We start from the raw sequence: 19,615 nt of genomic DNA on the forward strand, positions 1-19,615 counted from the left end.
GCCTTATTGTTTCTTGGTCTGCAGCTTTGCCCATGATATATACCTTTTTAAGCATGCTCTCCCCTCTGCCCCTTGCCAATCTTTTGGGTTTGAGCTAAGACTCTACTTCTTGCCAGGAAACTTTGCTCAGACCCCACGGGTGGGTCAGGTGCTCTGCTCTGTGCCTCCATGATGTCCTGAGCATTGCTTTACCATAATCTTCGTCATTTTCTACTACACTTATCACAACTACCAGATGGTAGGACTCTAGGGAAGGAATACTGTCTTCCTCAACTTTGTCTTTCATACCAAGCACAAGCCTGGCATGTAGTGGTTGCTGAATAGATACCAGTGGAAGTTAAGAAAAAAGAGAGGAAGAAATCTGGTCCAGATACGTGATAGAAAGTAAAATCTTTTCTGTCACACCATGCAGCCTCAGTTTGAATTGACGAAATAGAAAAACCAGGGAGTGATTATTCGGATCAGAAAAAAAAAAACCCTTCACTTTATTAAATCACTGAGCACAACCTTCTTACAAATAGTGAGACCTCCTGGGAGAATGTTGCCTAAAAGATGTTGTGTGTGTGCCATAGGGCAGTGGTCCCCAACCTTTTTGGCACCAGGGACAGGTTTCATGGAAGACAGTTTTTCCACAGATGAGGGAGGGGGAGATGGTAAGGCAAGCTCTGGGGAGCAGTGGGGAGGGCTGGGGAGCGGCAGATGAAGCTTCGCTCGCTGGCCTGCTGCTCACCTCCAGCTGTGCGACCTGGCTCCTAACGGACCACGGACCGGTACCAGGCCCCGGCCCAGGTGTTGGGGACCTCTGCCATGGGGATACCCAGGATGGTTTTACTGGTGCATGAGGACTTTTTTTTGCTTAATAGCTAATTATTTATCTCAATCTATATTAGAAATAAATATAACTAGGATACAAAACCTTTTATATCATTGTTCAGGAGCAAGTTAAAGTCTTTTTTAAAAAATTAGGACTATTGGGCTTCCCTGGTAGCGCAGTGGTTGAGAGTCCGCCTGCCGATGCAGGGGACACAGGTTCGTGCTCCGGTCCGGGAAGATCCCACATGCCACGGAGCAGATGGGCCCGTGAGCCATGGCTGCTGAGCCTGCGTGTCCGGAGCCTGTGCTCTGCGGCGGGAGAGGCCACAACAGTGAGAGGCCCGCGTACCGCAAAAAAAAAAAAAAAAAAAAATTAGGACTATTCAAAATGTGTATTAACAGTGGTGAAGATGAAACAGACAGCAAGCATGGTGTAGATGGTACAAAAGAATTCAAGTTTAAGGACACTATTTAAGGATATTTAAAATATAAAATGTACCAAGTACACTTTATAAAGCTAAGCTTTCTCCAGCTTGACTGGGAACATGGATCACCTGCAATCTTCCTAAAATTCAGATTTTGATTCAAATAGGTGTTATGGACTGAACGTTTGCATCTCCCAAAACTCATATGTTGAAATCTAATCCCCAGGCATTTGGAGGTGAGGCCTTTTAAGAGGTAATTAAGTCGTGAGGGTGGAGTGCTCATGGATGGGATTAGCGCTCTTATAAGAAGAGGCCAGAAAGCTAGCTCACTCTCTTCCCACCATGTGAGGACACAGCAAGGAGACCGCCCTCTGCAAACAAGGAAGAGGGCACGCACCCAGAACCTGACCAAGCTGGCACGCTGCTCTCTGACTGGCGGCCTCCAGAACTGTGAGAAATAAGTATTTGTTGTTTAAGCCACCCGGCTGTGCTAAATTGTTATAGCAGCCCGAACAGGCTAAGCCAGTAAGTCTGGGGAAGGAACTGAGATCCTATATTTCCAACAAGCACCCAAAGAGTGCTGACCCTGCTGATCCCAGGCCACACTCAGAGCAGCAAGGTCATAAAGCATAAATGAAAGTGTAAAGTATTGATAATAGCAGTACTACTACCTGCTGTCTTTTCAGTTCTACTAGGTACTGGGTACTCTTCTAGGTGGTCGATAAATGTTAAACTTATCAATGCTCACAAAAATCCTACAAGGTAGTGATTAATATCTCCAATTTACAAATGAACATTGAAAAAGCAGAATTGGCTTGGCTTTTAGTCACAACATTTTCTTCCCCCACAAAGTAAGACACACAGGCAGAATGGAAATGATAGTATCATTGTCTTTATTTTCATTATTAATATCAAACAGAAGAAATCAAGCTACAGGAGCCCGCACCACTGCCATGGCTTTGGCCAGTGAAGGTTTTCAGTGTCTGTTCTATTCACATGTCCTTTCTCTGGCCTCATTGTGAGTCAGAAAGTAATCTGGTCCAGGGATCAAAGCCTGAAAAGTTTTCCCATTTCCTTCCCCACATTCAAAACAAAACAGCTCTGGGCAAGGGACGCATTTCTGTCCCATGGTTATTTGATGAAGGAAAATAACGACTAAAACCTGATTTGGAATAAAAAAGCATTCTTAAAATAAATATTAACCACCTATGGTAAAAAAAAATACACACACATGGACACACACATACACGTACAGATACACATGACAGTTTCAGCTTCTGGTAGAGTTGTGCTGTTGTCTCTGGCTGATAGTACTAATTCATTCCCACATGGGTGTTCTGTGAGTTAACTACTTCACATTTATGTGGTTCTTTTTTCGTAAAGATTCCAAAATGCCTCATTAAAAATAAATCCAAGAAAAAAGTAAAAGCTAGGTTTCCTTTCAGAGGATCCTAGGGCCCCTTGTAGCTGGTGGGGAGGAGATTTTCTATTGCTCTGCACAGACCACCAAGGTGCCTTAGGTGTCTTCCTTATCATAAAAGACTTCACCAGCGAAATTTACCCCCTACGTGGCTAAACAGCCAAGATTTCAAGAGATTTCAAAAACCTGAGGGTTTAGGGCTCAACCTGGCCTGCTCAATTGGGCCTTTTTTTGTTGTGTTGTTTACTGTCTGTATAAGTCAGATGCCCGGCTTCACTTAAAAAAATCAGAAGACCTAGCGACACTGGACCCAGATTTCTGCATTAGCTTTAGCTACTTGTAGGGGTGGAATGGCCGTCCCTCTTGACTGTACCAGCAACTTTCACTCATGTCTACTACCTGCCTGGCCCTGTAGGCTTCTGAGTTTGGAATTCCTGATTTATAAGCAGGATATATAAACAGCCAACATTTGCTCATCATTATCCTGGGGAAACTCTGGCCAAGGACGTTGGAACACTGACAAACAGCTTCCTTTTAACAAAGCAAAAGCAGCTGGCTGACACAGAATTATTCACTGAGTTTGTGGAGACTGGGTGCGCCCTGATTTAAATGCTATATTGCTCAAATACACAAGCAACAAATCCCCTGTGTTCCTCCCTGTAGAGCAGCTGGTCATCAGTTGGTATACTCTTGGCTCATTTCCTGGGAGGCTCATTTAAAGTGCTGGAAGGGAGTCTAGAGGTGGCCCAGTAATTTCCCTGTCTAGTTTGCAGGTTAGCAGGAGGTGAACTTCCTGAGGGTCATAACGGTCCATAGAATGGATGTACAGTATACGGTAGAAAGAGATGACACCCAGAGAACTGAACTACTTTTATTTTTTTAAAAAAAGCAAATACCTTCTTGTACTCAATTTAGAGGGTGGAGAACATTAAGTCATCTGATCTTTTACTCATTCCATAAATATTTATTAAACACCAACTTTGTGCCATGCCCTGTGCTAAACTGGGGATGTGAATGATGAAGGAGAATGAGTCCCCTGGCCTGGAGAAGTTCAGTCTGGAGGTGGTTATCCAAATATTTATACCCTGATAGCGGCCCGAGAGGTTGTTGGTGCCGTCTTACAGGTAGAGCAAAGACCAGTCCATTAGGGTTCCCAAAGAGATCCCACAATACTCCCATCTGTTTGCTTTCAAACAGATATATTTTGCCTCAAGAAAGATTTTCCAGAGGTCCTACTGTTCTTCACCCCTAAGACCCCTCCACCAACATAAATACCCTGGGTAAGGGTGAAATCTCAAAATCCTCCAGGGCCTGGCAGCTAAAAGGTGAGTGGGAGACGCCACTCAGCGACTGCCAGCTGTTGGTGGGCCGGAACACTGGTCCAGTGTTGCCGGAACCTCAGGGTTTGTGAGAGAAGCCAGAAATTGGGATTTTAAAAAAATGTGACATCTTCTTTTGTGAGAGTTAGGGTTCAAAAATATTTTTAAACCCAGTGTAGATCATCAAAAATGGCAGATTTCATCAAAAGGCAGATTTCAGTCAAGGGTCCCCAGATTGTGATCTCAGTTCCAGGAGACCCAATGCCCCACCCACTCACTGTATGTAACGCAAATCTTACCAAGAACTGGCAACCTGGGATTTGCCTTTTCCAGGAAGTCCCAATGGGCCTTTCATGTTTTTGAAGATCCAACACATGGAGATATTGACTTCCTGCATCTCTCTCTCTCCCTCCCTCTCCCTCTCTCTCTCCCTCTCTCCCTCTCCCTCTCCCTCTCTCTCTCCCTCTCTCCCTCTCTCTCTCCCTCTCTCCCCCCTTCCCTCCCTCTCTCTCCCCCCCACTCTCTCTCTCTCAGTATTTCTCTTTCTTTGTTACTCTTGCTGTCTATCCAAAAATTTTCTCATTATAAGTGTGAAACTTGAACACATTCGTCAATACAAGTTATTCTTTAAGAGTAACCTTTGGACGATATGTGTATCAAAATGTAATTGGGTTCTTCTGACACTCAAGCTTAATTGTCACATTCACGTCATTCTGGCTTGGAATCAGATCCTTTCCTGGGCACTTTTACTTTTGGACTGGTCTTGAGCTAAAAGTCCCTGAGTGGCTTACCTTTCAATGCCTGCAAAGACTTCATTCTCTACCATTCACAGGTGCTCTATTTGCCCTACCTGGATTGTATAAACTAATTACATGAAAGATTTTGTTTTGATTTTCCATCTCCCTGTTCTCAGAGCTGCCTTCTTTTTATCCAAATTCGGCTGAAGAGAAACAAGGTAGAATTGAGAATATAAAGCCTCCCTGGTTTTGTTTTTATTCAGAGAAGATATTTTCATTCTTTAATTATTTTACTGCAGTTTCTCACCTCATTAGGACCTAAGTTATGCACAATAAGTAGAATTAATTTTAATTAGTAGCCCTGAATTGTGAACTTTCCTTAGCAAATCCCAGAAAAGCCCTCAGCTTTAATAATGCTTCAGATTCCCTGCCTTTCTAGAACAGTATTTGAAAAAACAGAAACAGAACCGATATATAAACCAGTTTCCCTAACACAATATAGTTATTTAAAACATTCTAATCACCTTGGGATGCTCTGACGAATGCTGGGTCTTTTTTTCCTAATCTCCTTCTAGTTGCCATCAAAAGAACCTGTTGAGTATCGCGGACACTGATTCTTCTCTAGAACTGCCTGTCCCTCGGGAATTTAAAAATGATGGTTTGATCATCATGACTTCAAGCTGAGGCCTTAGTAGTTAGTAATGCCTAAATGTGATCCAATTTTCTGAGAATGAGGAAAGTGACAATTTATGGAAACCAAGACAATAATAATAGCTGGCATTTTTAAATTGCTTGCTACATTCCAGCATTGTTCAAATCACTCTGCCTCTGTCTGTCAGCTCATTGAACTCCTATTATCATCCCATTCTTCTAGGTGGCATAGCTGAGGCATGGAGAAGCGGTGTGACTTGCCCAAGGTCACAGAAGTGGGAGCAGAGCACACATTTGAATCCACACCCTCTGCCCAGAGCCTGAAGCCTTAACCACTTGACGGCCCCGCCTGCTGGGACTGAGGAAAACCGAAGCAGAGGTATGGTTGAAGCTGATGCTTTTTCCTTGTTTTTTTTCCTTAATTTGCCTTGGGTAGCCTTAGTCATTCCGTTTGTCCCAAATTCTTCATTTGTAAATTCCAACAGTCTATTTCCCAGGATGTTGCGGCGACTCATTATTTAAATGTATTCATAGTTCCTCGGAAGGCGACTCATTATTTAAATGTATTCATAGTTCCTTGGAAGAAAGGCTACATAAATATTACAGAACCATTTAAAAATAGATGAAATGTCTTCACCTGAGTATATGACGGTCACGTTTCTCATTCTGAATAAATGAATGGGTGCTGACTTTCTGAGTCCCGAGCACGCAGTTGCTCTGGGCCCCTCTGCGTCATCTCACAATAGGGGCTCACATCCGACTCTTCAGACTAGAACGAGGCCCCCTGAGGCCTCAGAAAACCACCTCCCAGGCAGTGGCTATGCCTCCGTGAGCCTTATTCTTCAAACCTTTCACTATGCTAAGTGCCAAAAGACAAATATGATGAAGCAGCAGGAGAATGGATAAATTATGATGTACTCATGCCATGGAATACTACTCAGCAAGACAAAATGAACTAAATATTGTACAACACAGGTGAACTTCCCAAGCATTTATGTTGAAAGAAGACAGACAAAAAGTAATACATGTTGTATCATTTTATTCATATAAAGTTTAAAAACAGGCAAAACCCAGGGTGATGGGTGGGGTGTGTATAGGCCAGGAAACTTAGCGTGGAGGGAATGTTTTACGTCTTGGTCTGGGTGTGGTTAACCATGGATGCAGACGTGTGTGACAATCGTAAGGCCATACGCTTGTGATGAATGAACTTCATACATATTATACCTCAATAAAAAATAAAAGGAAAGGAAAAGTACGTTTGTAGAAGACTGTGCAGCTGCAGATGCATGGAGGGGATCCACAGCCAGAGCTGAAGGCTGGGACCAGCTTGCTGCGGGGCTTGGATGTCAAGCTAAGGGGTTCGCCCTTTAGGTAGTCAGCCCAGGGCCCTCATGAAGGAGCCAGGGGATCGGATGGGAGTGTTGAAATCTCACCCAGCATCATTCGGCAGAGGGAGGCCCGGAGTGGGGGCCAAGCAGAAAGCTGGGAGATGAGATAACTGGAAATAGTGCTCATCTGAGAAAACTAGAATTGTATTTCTACTCCCTTGATGAGTAGAAATCATCAAGCACATGTTGGGTGATACACATGTCCACCCATGAGGCTGGGGGAGCAGGCGGTATCCACGTGGACCCACCGCACCACCCAGGCACGCGGACAGTGTTTAAACAGTCTGTCTGTGCCTGCACCACTGCAGGCCCAGAAAGCCTTGGGGCTCCCCAGGGCAGGCTTTCCCGGCTCCCCGCCCTGCTGGGCTTCTCCTATGTCCCCACTCCTCACTCCTGTCTGGTTGCAGTTTTCTTCTTCTCTTCACAGCATTTGCATGGAGGAGGAAGAAGCAGGCCCTGCGGGCCACACTGACCTAAATAAAATGCAAAGGTCACCGGGTCATCTCCATGGGGATTGTATATGATTTGCACATTCTCACTCAGGCATGCTGTCAAAATTTAAGACATTTTCCAAATTAAAATTAAATACTGCTGACTTAAAGATAAGCATTTTTGAATAACTGAATTGAACATAGATGATTTTTTAATGCAGGTCCTTTTTTTATATTTGTTTTGAGCTCTTTCTACTTATTCAATGAACATTTCTAACAAAAAAACTGAAGTTTATCTGTTTATGTGCTTTAAATATGTATACATTGGGCATACTGCTGTGTCAGTAATCTGGGCTCTTTTCTGACGTAAGCTTTTTCAGGTATGGTCATGTATTTTTCATCAGACACACTAAAGTAGCCACTTACAGGCCATTAAGTAAATAAGATATTTGGGTTTAAAAAAATGCATTTCTGCAAATGTAATACTCTAATTTTAAAAATGAATTTGTGTGTGTGTGTGTGTGTGCACGTGTGCGTGCTTGTGCATGTGTAATGTACAAGTACTAATTTACAAATGAACCTTCTGGTACTCTCAAAATGAAGTTGTGTGCATTTGTTTGTGTGATTACTCTTTCCTCTTTCATATGGCTACCTTAGTTTCCAGATAATATATTTTTATGAGTGAGAGAGAAAGAGGAAACCATAGTACCTCCTGAGTCAGGAGGAATGGCTCAAAAGCTCACCAGGCCAGTCGGGAGCAGAGACACTAATAGATCCAGGGCCTCAACTAGTGTTTTAGCAATTCCCACATTACTTCAGAGTCTAGTATCCTCTAATCTCACATTTATATCTCCCCAAGATTCATGTGAAAGCCCCTCTGGTCAGTTTTAAGTATGCACTGTGGTTCAAAAGCAACTCAGGCTTCCAAAGAAAACCACAATCCAAAGACGAAATCAGAATTTCTTCAGGATTTAAGTGGGCATTTATCTCAGTCTTACGATTCTTAGACACTCGTTTCCCAAATAATCTCGTCTGAAAGAACACATCTGAAATGTTCCACCTCCTGCAAGAATGTACAGTACAATGATTCCCTGTTCCAGGACATTATATGCTTTAGTGAGTCTTTAACAGACTTTGGATACTTTGTTTTCCTACTGAGGTGTCAACTGAACTCATAATTGCGTTTAGGGTCACCGTGGCTTCCTTCTGACTGATCTAGTACATACTTAAAGACTTCCTGATGTCCAAACCTGAGAACATCATCACCCATGGGGTCATCGTGAAAGTAGTTACAGTTGTCTTTAAAATCTGCAAACAGTTCTCAGAATGGCTAATGTGATGTTTGCGCACACACACCCCTCCCCCAACTCAAACTATTAATTTGGTTGTGCTGGAACTCTTTGGACTCATCTATACAGCCATTTATTCTGGAACGAGTTCATTTCTTGCCATGAGAATTGGAGCTATTTTGTATTATAGCTTTTGGACCTGATTGCTGCCAACTGGGATAATTTTATCCATGAAAGGTTTTCTCTTCTCTCTCTCATGTTTGAAGTTTTCCGTTGTTGTCATTGTTGATTCCTGAAGATATGGCAAGGTTTCTTTTTCTTTATATCATCCCAGCTAAACTGTTTGGTGTTTCACAAATAAATAATACATAGCACATAGTCATCCATTCAGGAAAAGAAAGTTAAGTTCCACTGAATTTCCTGGAGCCAAAGAACACCCCTTTATCTTTTCTCTCAGGGGGTGTTTAGGATATAAAATTAGAGCAAACCGGAGGACATGTTAACATGCATCAATGTGCTTTGGCTGCCAAGTACAAGAGGTGAAATGAGTCTCTGATAAATATCTTAGAGGGTACACACTCGTACTGGACAACCCAAAAACGACTGCCCTGTACTGGGAAGAACACAGTGCTCCCTTCAGTAATTTAGAGGCTTCTGTCTTTGCTTGTGGCAGCCCGTACACACTGGGTAGCTCAGTTGGCTGGAGCATTAAGTACCCACTGCTCCACAGGAGAGAATAGGCCCAGAGTTCTCCAGGGGCTCTGAGATGGGAATGCCTGGCACGGACCCCAGGGGAGGGAGTGCAGAGATGGGCCCTGACCAAGGTGGGCTGGATGCCACCGGGAGCCATCTGGCCGGTAGGGCCTTTCTGAAGTTGAGAGACACCAGGCTTACTTCCATTTATTTTCAGGGTCCTGGTGTATTATAAAATAAATGCTGAAAAAGGTATTGAAATTGTGGCATATTTTAAATATTTGCAACAATTACAGCTACAAATTGAACATCTTTTTTTCCCATTGCTGTATTTCTGGGGTTGTTTTACCTCATTGGAGCTTATAGCCAAAGTCTACATTTGAGGCCCTCAGGGAATGGTAGGCTCTGGCCTTCCTGGGACACCACTGCCCCTAGTTCATGCCCAACTCGGACCAGACAGCCTGACAGGCAAGGCCCACACTGTCCTTAGAGCTTCTTTCTTACCCTATCCTCTGTGCCGTCTGTGCCCCCGAGTAAGTCAAATACGTGAACTGAATGTTCTTTAAACATAAGCAAGAACTTTTTAATCTCATTCCTCTTCTGAAATGACTCCTGATTTGGCTCCCGACTAACTGTGCATCTTACCCACCTTTGACGTTCTAGCCAAGCTCCATATTTTCTTTTTTTTTGATATGGACCATTTTTAAAGTCTTTATTGAATTTGTTACAATATTGCTCTGTTTTATGTTTTTTTGGGTTTTTTGGCCACGAGGCATGTGGGATCTTAGCTCCCTGACCAGGGATCGAACCCCACACCCCCTGCATTGCAAGGTGAAGTCTTAACCACTGGACCGCCGGGGAAGTCCCAAGCTCCATGTTTTTTTATGAAGTCTACCCGTCGCAGTCACTGTACCGTATTTCCTGGATATGCTCAGAAGTCCTCCCGCGCTTTTACCGACAGAAGCATTTACAACAGTGTGACACTCCCACACCTCCATCCCCAGCTCCCACCCCGGCCTGGAGAATTCAAGCTCTTTTCAGTCAGGAAACATGTCTTATTCTTCTTTTGTATCTATAGCGTAAGGCCTAAAATTTCATGGGCTACCTTGACATCTTCGAGCCCCACGGGGCCCCAGAAGCCTAACCATAAGTTCTCCTGCTTTTGCCAGATGTCCCCCACCCAGTGGGTAAGGCACCCCACTTGGGTAGTTCCCCTATTAACCCCACCAGCTTCATTCCCCCGGTCCTCAACCTGATGGATATTAGTTCCCTGTCAGCCATGAAGTTGTTCAAACTAGCCAATCACATCCTCCCGCCGGAACCAGGGGTCACCCTACCCTCTGGTTAATAGAAAGCCTACCTCCTCCCGCCCCTGCTTATTTACTCAACTCCCAAGAGCAACCCCCACGCGGCCCTACGTGGTGTGTGATGTCTTCCCACAGGCTGTGAGTGTATGTGGCTAATAACCTGCTGTCCATCTCATCTGTCCAGGGCCAGGTGTGGTATGTTTGGCCATCTTGTACTACTTCGTGTGAGGAATCCCTCCTTCAGTGACGGGGTGAATAGGAGGTGATCAGAGCAGTATCCTAGACAGAGCTGGCACTCAACAACTTTGTGTTGATTCCATGATCTTCCTTCTGTGAAGTTCCTAGCCCCAGTTAGGAGACTGGAAATTAAATAAATGTTCACTGTAGATGACGACAGATATATTCTCCTACAAAGAATCCACATCCATTAGAATCATACAGCAATGGCTTCCATTCACTTAATTATATTTCAAACAATCTTTTCTCTACTACTCACCATGTCGTTGACCAATAAAAGTAAAGTTGCCTTAGGGCGAATCTGTACTTAATTTCTATACTACTGATCTGGCATCTACATTGTAATTCCTAATTGCTAATAGAAATAAACTATAACATTGTCCACTTATGAAAACAAGATGCTAAGTATCATTTGATATGATCAAGAGACTAAAATAACTGAAAGCATATGAGAACCCAGGCTTTTCCCACAAAAGACTTTACTTAATCTGCGCCATTGCTTTCATTTATCTCACTTCTTTGTAAGCAAAAATGGCAACACTAAAGGCACTGAAAATCAAATAGCATCTTCCTCCAGGAATGCAGTTAGCATTAAGCTTATTAGTGCTTCAGAGAGAGTTTCATTGGTTACTCTTCTATTTTATCACTGGGTTTCCGAAGGTTCAAGAAAAAAAAAAGCCACATGTTTTTACTTCTGAGGGCTCCTGCTTATCCTAAAGCAGCAGGTAAAATAATGCACAACAGCCAGCAGCTCTCCCATGCAGTTTCCAACTCACACTCATGCTCACATGGGTCACCTCCTCCCAGCGCCCTGCCACTCCTCTCCTAGGGCTAGTGCTGGTGACTCAGGGACAGAGGTTCTGAGATGGAGCAGGAAGGCTGATGAAACCTCAGATCCACGCTGGTACCACTCCTCCACCACACTGGGCATGTCATGACTCGCTTTCTAGCCTCAGCTTGCCAAGAGGAAAACTCCAGGAGGCAAAAGCTATGGGAAAATGGTCATTAAATAATTCCAGAAAGCTTCAAACCATAAGCCAAGTACAGGGCCCTTCTCTAATGCCTGTCCCTGTCAGGTGCCTAAAAGTCTGCGCTCCCAGCCTCTTCACTGCTCCTTCTCCAGAAGGGATGGCATGCGTGAAATACTCAGTATACTGTGATGCACATGTGCTGATCACGTGATAATTATAAGGCTATTGCCCGAGGCAAGGGTATGCGCTCAGGGTGGAGAAGCAGACAAGGAAAAGAGATTGCCCAACAACCCCAATGGCTTGCTACTGGTGTCTAACACTTCACTGGCATGTGGAAGAGGGAGCCAACCGGGCCAGGCGTGCGTGTACTCGTTAGTTCTGCAGGCTCCACACGTGGATGTCTTAGCTGCGCACCACGCAGGCGTCAGTTCCAGAGCGCGGCTCTCCATGCTTATGCAGCTCCTGGCCTCTGCCTCCAAAGGAGGATGGACTTTGCTTCCCACAGCAACTGGAAAAGGCGGAAGTACAAAATAAAAGGCATTTTCCCTCCTTTACAGAGAGGGAAGGCAGGGTGCCAAGCCCCTAAGAAAAAGCAGAAATGATTCCTCTTGAAATAAGAATTCTGTGTCAAATGGAGAGAGCTCTTGGGAAAGCATCTGGTTTGCAGTTTCTTGTACCCAGAGTTTATCTGCTTTGCTGCTCATTGCTGCCAGCTTAATCAGCCAAAAAAAAAGTCCCCACATGTGACCTGTAGATATGGAGACCTTTCTCAGTAGTCAATATACAAACTTTCCAGATTTATTTAAATTTTTTCAGAAAAAAAAATTAAAAGAGAAAAATTGTTTTTCCATAATCCAAGTATCCAGTACTAATACTGATACACTAATGTGTATATTCCAGTAGTTACATGGGTACATATATGTATGTTTTAAAAGCAGAACATACCATATAGTTGTGTGATCTTTGTAAATTTTTTAAAAATTGCATCATGCTTATATTTCCATGATAAGAAATACCTATATCTACTTCATAATTTTTAAGGCTGCAAGTGGATGGATATGCCAGTCAATTCTCTATTATTAGATAGTGTGGAAATGTTCCATTTTTCTGGATCATAAAATCAAGATGCCCTCTCTGTATAATTGGGTTCTCAAGCTGGCAGGTCAGACCGGCTTTTTGGAGCCTCCACATTCCTGCTAAATCTCACCTCCACCCTTTTCTAAATGCTACTCTGATTCCTTCTAACAATTTTCATCATAATCCATACAGATATTACACAGAAATTCGATATTCCTTTCACCGTGGTAAGAAAACACACCTAGGAGTCAGGGAGCATGGATCCTAGTCTGACATCTGGCATTGTGTAAAGAAAGTTCTGCGCAACCATTATGGACTGAATTATTCACCCCCCTGCGCCTGTTCACATGTTGAAGCCCTAACCCCTAGTACCTGCAACTGTATTTGGATATAGGGACATTAAAGAGGTGATTATGTTAAAATGAGGCTTTGCGGGTGGGTGCCTCTCTGTGGACACACAGAGAGACCTCAGAGGAGTTTGAGCAGAGGAAAGGCCACATGAGGCCACAGCAACAAGCTGGTTGTCTGCAAGCCAAGGAGAGAGGCTTCAAAAGAAACCAAACTTGCCCACACCTTGATTTTGGACTTCCAGCCTCCAGAACTGTGATAAGTTTCTGTTGTTTAAGCCATCGAGTCCGTGGTGTTCTATTATGGCAGCCCTCGCAAACGAATGCAGCAAACGCTGAGTAAATGATTTGAATCCATGAGCCTCAGTGTCCTTCCAATAAACTAGGGGGTGAGATTCCGAGATCTGCATGATTCCTAAACCTAAATCTGTCATTTATTTTAAATGAGATTGGTATTGAAGAGAACACTGAGCTTCACTAGCACACACCCCTGGAAGTCCAGAGGACAGTCAGAGACTTCAGGGCTGTTGATTTAGTGGAGTCACCATGTTTTCAAGGGCCCACATCTTTTTCTGTTTCTTTGTTCCGCACACCACAAGTGTGGGCTTTGTCTTAAGCCTAGGTCTCTTTATGGTTCCCAGATAGATGGCTGTCCACAGCAATAGGGCAAAATCCTTCCTTATTCACAACCAGAAGTGGGGAGAGAAGGCCAGTACCCTTCTACTCATATTTCATTGGCCCAAAGGGCTTAGACCTCTCCATTCCCAACTTAATCACTCACTCAGAAGTACAGGTCCTGTGAAGGGCTTGGATTGATCATCTGGCTGGAAAGGGTGTGGAGAGTTTACTGTAATGTCCTCTAAAGCTTGGAGTAAATCATTTCATTGCTGGTTGGCTATGATTTCTGTGTAATCAGTATGCATACTCAGGAAAGTGACACCATAATCTGCAAATATATTTCAAGCATAATAACATTTTTGTGAATACTAAATTTAACAATTAATGTATGAACATAACTATATAGTTCAGAGACACTTAACTAAATATTTAATGAGTTTTGATATCACTGTTTTCTTTGTGCATTTAGAAGCCAATACATTTTTTTCAGGCTTAAAATATTCAGACCCCTGAAAAGCTCTTAGACTCCAGGCATCGTGCACAACGAATAAAAAGGCCCCAGAGGCAAGACTAGAATGTGAAGGTAATTAAGAAAATCAAAAATGTGATAAATGATTGCGTTCTTTGCCTGAAGGAAAACTGTTTATGGGCGAAACAAAATCCCTCAGGAAGGGGGAAGCAAAAATAGAAAAAAATTTCAGTGTGTATCCAGGGAAATAAATTTTGACCACTAAAATCAAAGATGTGGGCAGGCACTACTAGAATCCCCTTTTCTTTACTAATATGTCCTTGCAGCAATGTGTCCAGCAAAAAAAAAAAAATAAATCAAAACCAAAGCCAAGAGAGCTCACACCAAGGAGTACTTCCCAGAACTTCTACTGCCAGTGTACTTGTCCTCACGGTGACACACAGCCACCCTCCGCCTCTGAAGGAGACCCTCCAACACTAGCAGATACACCAGAAATACATCTACGCGTGGAACAACTCCTACAGAACACCTACTGAACGCTGGCAGAAGACCTCAGACCTCCCAAAAGGCAAGGAACCCCCCACGTACCTGGTTAGGGCAAAAGAAAAAACTAAACAGAGACAAAAGGATAGGGACGGGTCCTGCACCAGCGGGAGAGAGCTGTGAAGGAGGAAAAGTGTCCACACACTAGGAAGCCCCTTCGCGGGTGGAGATTCGGAAGGCGGAGTGGGGGAGCTTGGGAGCCGCGGAGGAGAGCACAGCAACAGGGGTGTGCAGGGCAAAGCGGACAGACTCCAGCGCAGAGGATCGGGCCGACCGGCACTCACCAGCCGAGAGGCTTGTCTGCTCGCCCGCCGGGGCGGGCGGGACTGGGAGCTGAGGCTCCGGCTTTTGTCGGAGCGCCGGGAGAGGACTGAGGTTGGCGGCGTGAACACAGCCTGCAGGGCGTTGGTGCGCCGCGGCTGGCCGGGAGAGAGTCCGGGGAGGGGTCTGGACCTGCCGAAGAGGCAAGAGATTTTTACGTTCCTCTTTGTTTCCTGGTGCACGAGGAGAGGGGATTAAGAACGCTGCTTGAGAGAGCTCCAGGGACGGGCGCGAGCCGCGGCTAAGAGTGCGGAGCCCAGAGACGGACATGGGACGCTAAGGCCGCTGCTGCCGCCGCCAGGAGGCCTGTGTGCGAAAACAGGTCACTAGCCACGCGCCCTTCCGGGGAGCCTGTGCAGCCCGCCACTGCCAGGGTCTCGGGATCCAGGGACGGCTCCCCGGGAGAGCGCACGGCGCGCCTCAGGCTGTAACGTCACGCTGGCCTCTGCCGCTGCAGGCCCGCCCCGCACTCCGTGACCCTCCCTACCCCCCGGCCTGGGTGAGCCAGAGCCTCCGAATCAGCGGCTCCTTTAACCTCGTCCTGTCTGAGCAAAGAACAGACGCCCTCCGGCGATCTACACGCACAGGCGGGGCCAAATCCAAAGCTGAGCCCCTGGGAACTGTCAGAACAAAGAAGAGAAAGGGAAATCTCTCCCAGCAGCCTCAGAAGCAGCGGATTAAAGCTCCACAATCAACTTGATATACCCTGCATCTGTGGAATACCTGAATAGACAACGAATCATCCCAAATTAAGGAGCCCTGTGGATGAAAGGCTCTTGGTGCTGCAGCCAGTACTCAGTGCTGTGCCTCTGAGGTGGGAGAGCCAACTTCAGGACACTGGTCCACAAGAGGCCTCCCAGCTGCACATAATACCAAACAGCAAAAATCTCCGAGAGATCTCCATCTCAACGCCAGCACCCAGCTTCACTCAACGACCAGCAAGCTACAGTGCTGGACATCCTATGCCAAACAGCTAGCAAGACAGGAACACAACCCCACCCATTAGCAGACAGGCTGCCCAAAATCATAGTAAGTCTACAGACACCCCAAAACACACCACCAGACGTGGACCTGCCCACCAGAAAGACAAGATCCAGCCTCATACACCAGAACACAGGCACTAGTACCCTCCACCAGGAAGCCTACACATCCCACTGAACCAACCTTAGCCACTGGGGACAGACACAAAAAACAACAGGAACTACGAACCTTCAGCCTGCAAAAAAGGAGACCCCAAACACAGTAAGATAAGCAAAATGAAAAGACAGAAAAACACACCGCAGATGAAGGAGCAAGATAAAAACCCATCAGACCTAACAAATGAAGAGGAAATAGGCAGTCTACCTGAAAAAGAATTCAGAATAATGATAGTAAGGTTGATCCGAAATCTTGGAGATAGAATGGACAATAGAATGGACAAATTGCAAGAATCAGTTAACAAGGACCTAGAAGAACTAAAGATGAAGCAAGCAACGATGAACAACACAATAAATGAAATTAAAAGTACTCTAGATGGGATCAATAGCAGAATAACTGAGGCAGAAGAACGGATAAGTGACCTGGAAGATAAAATAGTGGAAATAACTACTGCAGAGCAGAGTAAAGAAAAAAGAATGAAAAGAACTGAGGACAGTCTCAGAGACCTCTGGGACAACATTAAACGCACCAACATTCGAATTATAGGGGTTCCAGAAGAAGAAGAGAAAAAGAAAGGGACTGAGAAAATATTTGAAGAGATTATAGTTGAAAACTTCCCTAATATGGGAAAAGAAATCGTTAATCAAGTCCAGGAAGCACAGAGAGTCCCATACAGGATAAATCCAAGGAGAAATACACCAAGACACATATTAATCAAACTGTCAAAAATTAAATACAAAGAAAACATATTAAAAGCAGCAAGGGAAAAACAACAAATAACACACAAGGGAATCCCCATAAGGTTAACAGCTGATCTTTCAGCAGAAACTCTGCAAGCCAGAAGGGAGTGGCAGGACATATTGAAAGTGTTGAAGGAGAAAAACCTGCAACCAAGATTACTCTACCCAGCAAGGATCTCATTCAGATTTGATGGAGAAATTAAAACCTTTACAGACAAGCAAAAGCTGAGAGAGTTCAGCACCACCAAACCAGCTCTACAACAACTGCTAAAGGAACTTCTCTAGGCAAGAAACACAAAAGAAGGAAAGGACCTACAATATCGAACCCAAAACAATTAAGAAAATGGGAATAGGAACACACATATCGATAATTACCTTAAATGTAAATGGACTAAATGCTCCCACCAAAAGACACAGATTGGCTGAATGGATACAAAAACAAGACCCGTATATTTGCTGTCTACAAGAGACCCACTTCAGACCTAGAGACACATACAGACTGAAAGTAAGGGGATGGAAAAAGGTATTTCATGCAAATGGAAACCAAAAGAAAGCTGGAGTAGCAATTCTCATATCAGACAAAATAGACTTTAAAACAAAGACTATTAGAAGAGACAAAGAAGGACACTACATAATGATCAAGGGATCGATCCAAGAGGAAGATATAACAATTGTAAATATTTATGCACCCAACATAGGTGCACCTCAATACATAAGGCAAATACTGACAACCATAAAAGGGGAAATCGACAGTAACACATTCATAGTAGGGGACTTTAACACCCCACTTTCACCAATGGACAGATCATCCAAAATGAAAATAAATAAGGAAACACAAGCTTTAAATGATACATTAAACGAGATGGAGTTAATTGATATTTATAGGACATTCCATCCAAAAACAACAGAATACACATTTTTCTCAAGTGCTCATGGAACATTCTCCAGGATAGATCATATCTTGGGTCACAAATCAAGCCTTGGTAAATTTAAGAAAATTGAAATTGTATCAAGTATCTTTTCTGACCACAGCGCCATGAGACTAGATATCAATTACAGGAAAAGATCTGTAAAAAATACAAACACATGGAGGCTAAACAATACACTACTTAATAATGAAGTGATCACTGAAGAAATCAAAGAGGAAATCAAAAAATACCTAGAAACAAATGACAATGGAGACACAACGACCCAAAACCTGTGGGATGCAGCAAAAGCAGTTCTAAGGGGGAAGTTTATAGCAATACAAGCCCACCTTAAGAAGCAGGAAACATCTCGAATAAACAACCTAACCTTGCACCTAAAGCAATTAGAGAAAGAAGAACAAAGAAACCCCAAAGCTAGCAGAAGGAAAGAAATCATAAAAATCAGATCAGAAATAAATGAAAAAGAAATGAAGGAAACAATAGCAAAGATCAATAAAACTAAAAGCTGGTTCTTTGAGAAGATAAACAAAATAGATAAACCACTAGCCAGACTCATTAAAAAAAAAAGGGAGAAGACTCAAATCAATAGAATTAGAAATGAAAAAGGAGAGGTAACAACTGACACTGCAGAAATAAAAGAGATCATGAGAGATTACTACAAGCAACTCTATGCCAATAAAATGGACAATCTGGAAGAAATGGACAAATTCTTAGAAATGCACAACCTGCCAAGACTGAATCAGGAAGAAATAGAAAATATGAACAGACCAATCACAAGCACTGAAATTGAAACTGTGATTGAAAATCTTCCAACAAAGAAAAGCCCAGGACCAGATGGCTTCACAGGCGAATTCTATCAAACATTTAGAGAAGAGCTAACACATATCCTTCTCAAACTCTTCCAAAATATAGCAGAGGGAGGAACACTCCCAAACTCCTTCTACGAGGCCACCATCACCTTGATACCAAAACCAGACAAGGATGTCACAAAGAAAGAAAACTACAGGCCAATATCACTGATGAACATAGATGCAAAAATCCTCAACAAAATACTAGCAAATAGAATCCAACAGCACATTAAAAGGATCATACACCATGATCAAGTGGGGTTTATTCCAGGAATGCAAGGATTCTTCAATATACGCAAATCTATCAATGTGATAAACCATATTAACAAACTGAAGGAGAAAAACCATATGATCATCTCAATAGATGCAGAGAAAGCTTTTGACAAAATTCAACACCCATTTATGATAAAAACCCTGCAGAAAGTAGGCATAGAGGGAACTTTCCTCAACATAATAAAGGCCATATATGACAAGCCCACAGCAAACATCATCCTCAATGGTGAAAAACAAAGCATTTCCACTAAGATCAGGAACAAGACAAGGTTGCCCACTCTCACCACTCTTATTCAACATAGTTTTGGAAGTTTTAGCCACAGCAATCAGAGAAGAAAAGGAAATAAAAGGAATCCAAATCGGAAAAGAAGAAGTAAAGCTGTCACTGTTTGCAGATGACATGATACTATACATAGAGAACCCTAAAGATGCTACCAGAAAACTACTAGAGCTAATCAATGAATTTGGTAAAGTGGCAGGATACAAAATTAATGCACAGAAATCTCTGGCATTCCTATATACTAATGATGAAAAATCTGAAAGTGAAATCAAGAAAACACTCCCATTTACCATTGCAACAAAAAGAATAAAATATCTAGGAATAAACCTACCTAAGGAGACAAAAGATCTGTATG

The 19,615-nt window shown here is 43.5% G+C and overlaps 2 long non-coding RNA genes across 5 annotated transcripts; one reads left to right on the forward strand and one right to left on the reverse strand.

Moving 5' to 3' along the window:
- The first annotated feature begins 1,581 nt into the window (after nucleotides 1–1,581).
- Nucleotides 1,582–10,768, forward strand: LOC109551916 (uncharacterized). Of its 2 annotated transcripts, none has more exons than XR_012331354.1 (3): nucleotides 1,582–1,688; nucleotides 5,589–5,744; nucleotides 10,658–10,768. It is a non-coding gene; the product is annotated as an uncharacterized lncRNA (long non-coding RNA). The 2 variants fall into 2 exon arrangements; XR_002178621.3 differs by lacking the exon at nucleotides 10,658–10,768 and adding an exon at nucleotides 7,181–7,293.
- Nucleotides 6,388–15,455, reverse strand: LOC117312129 (uncharacterized). Of its 3 annotated transcripts, XR_004526292.2 has the most exons (3): nucleotides 15,020–15,425; nucleotides 13,887–14,051; nucleotides 6,388–12,429 (listed from the first exon to the last, which is right to left on the reverse strand). It is a non-coding gene; the product is annotated as an uncharacterized lncRNA (long non-coding RNA). The 3 variants fall into 3 exon arrangements; XR_012331352.1 differs by having other exon boundaries at nucleotides 6,388–14,051; nucleotides 15,020–15,455; XR_012331353.1 differs by having other exon boundaries at nucleotides 6,388–14,051; nucleotides 14,781–15,455.
- Nucleotides 15,456–19,615: the final 4,160 nt, after the last annotated feature.

The sequence above is a fragment of the Tursiops truncatus genome, chromosome 4 (genome assembly GCF_011762595.2).
Source record: "Tursiops truncatus isolate mTurTru1 chromosome 4, mTurTru1.mat.Y, whole genome shotgun sequence".
NCBI lineage: Eukaryota > Metazoa > Chordata > Mammalia > Artiodactyla > Delphinidae > Tursiops > Tursiops truncatus.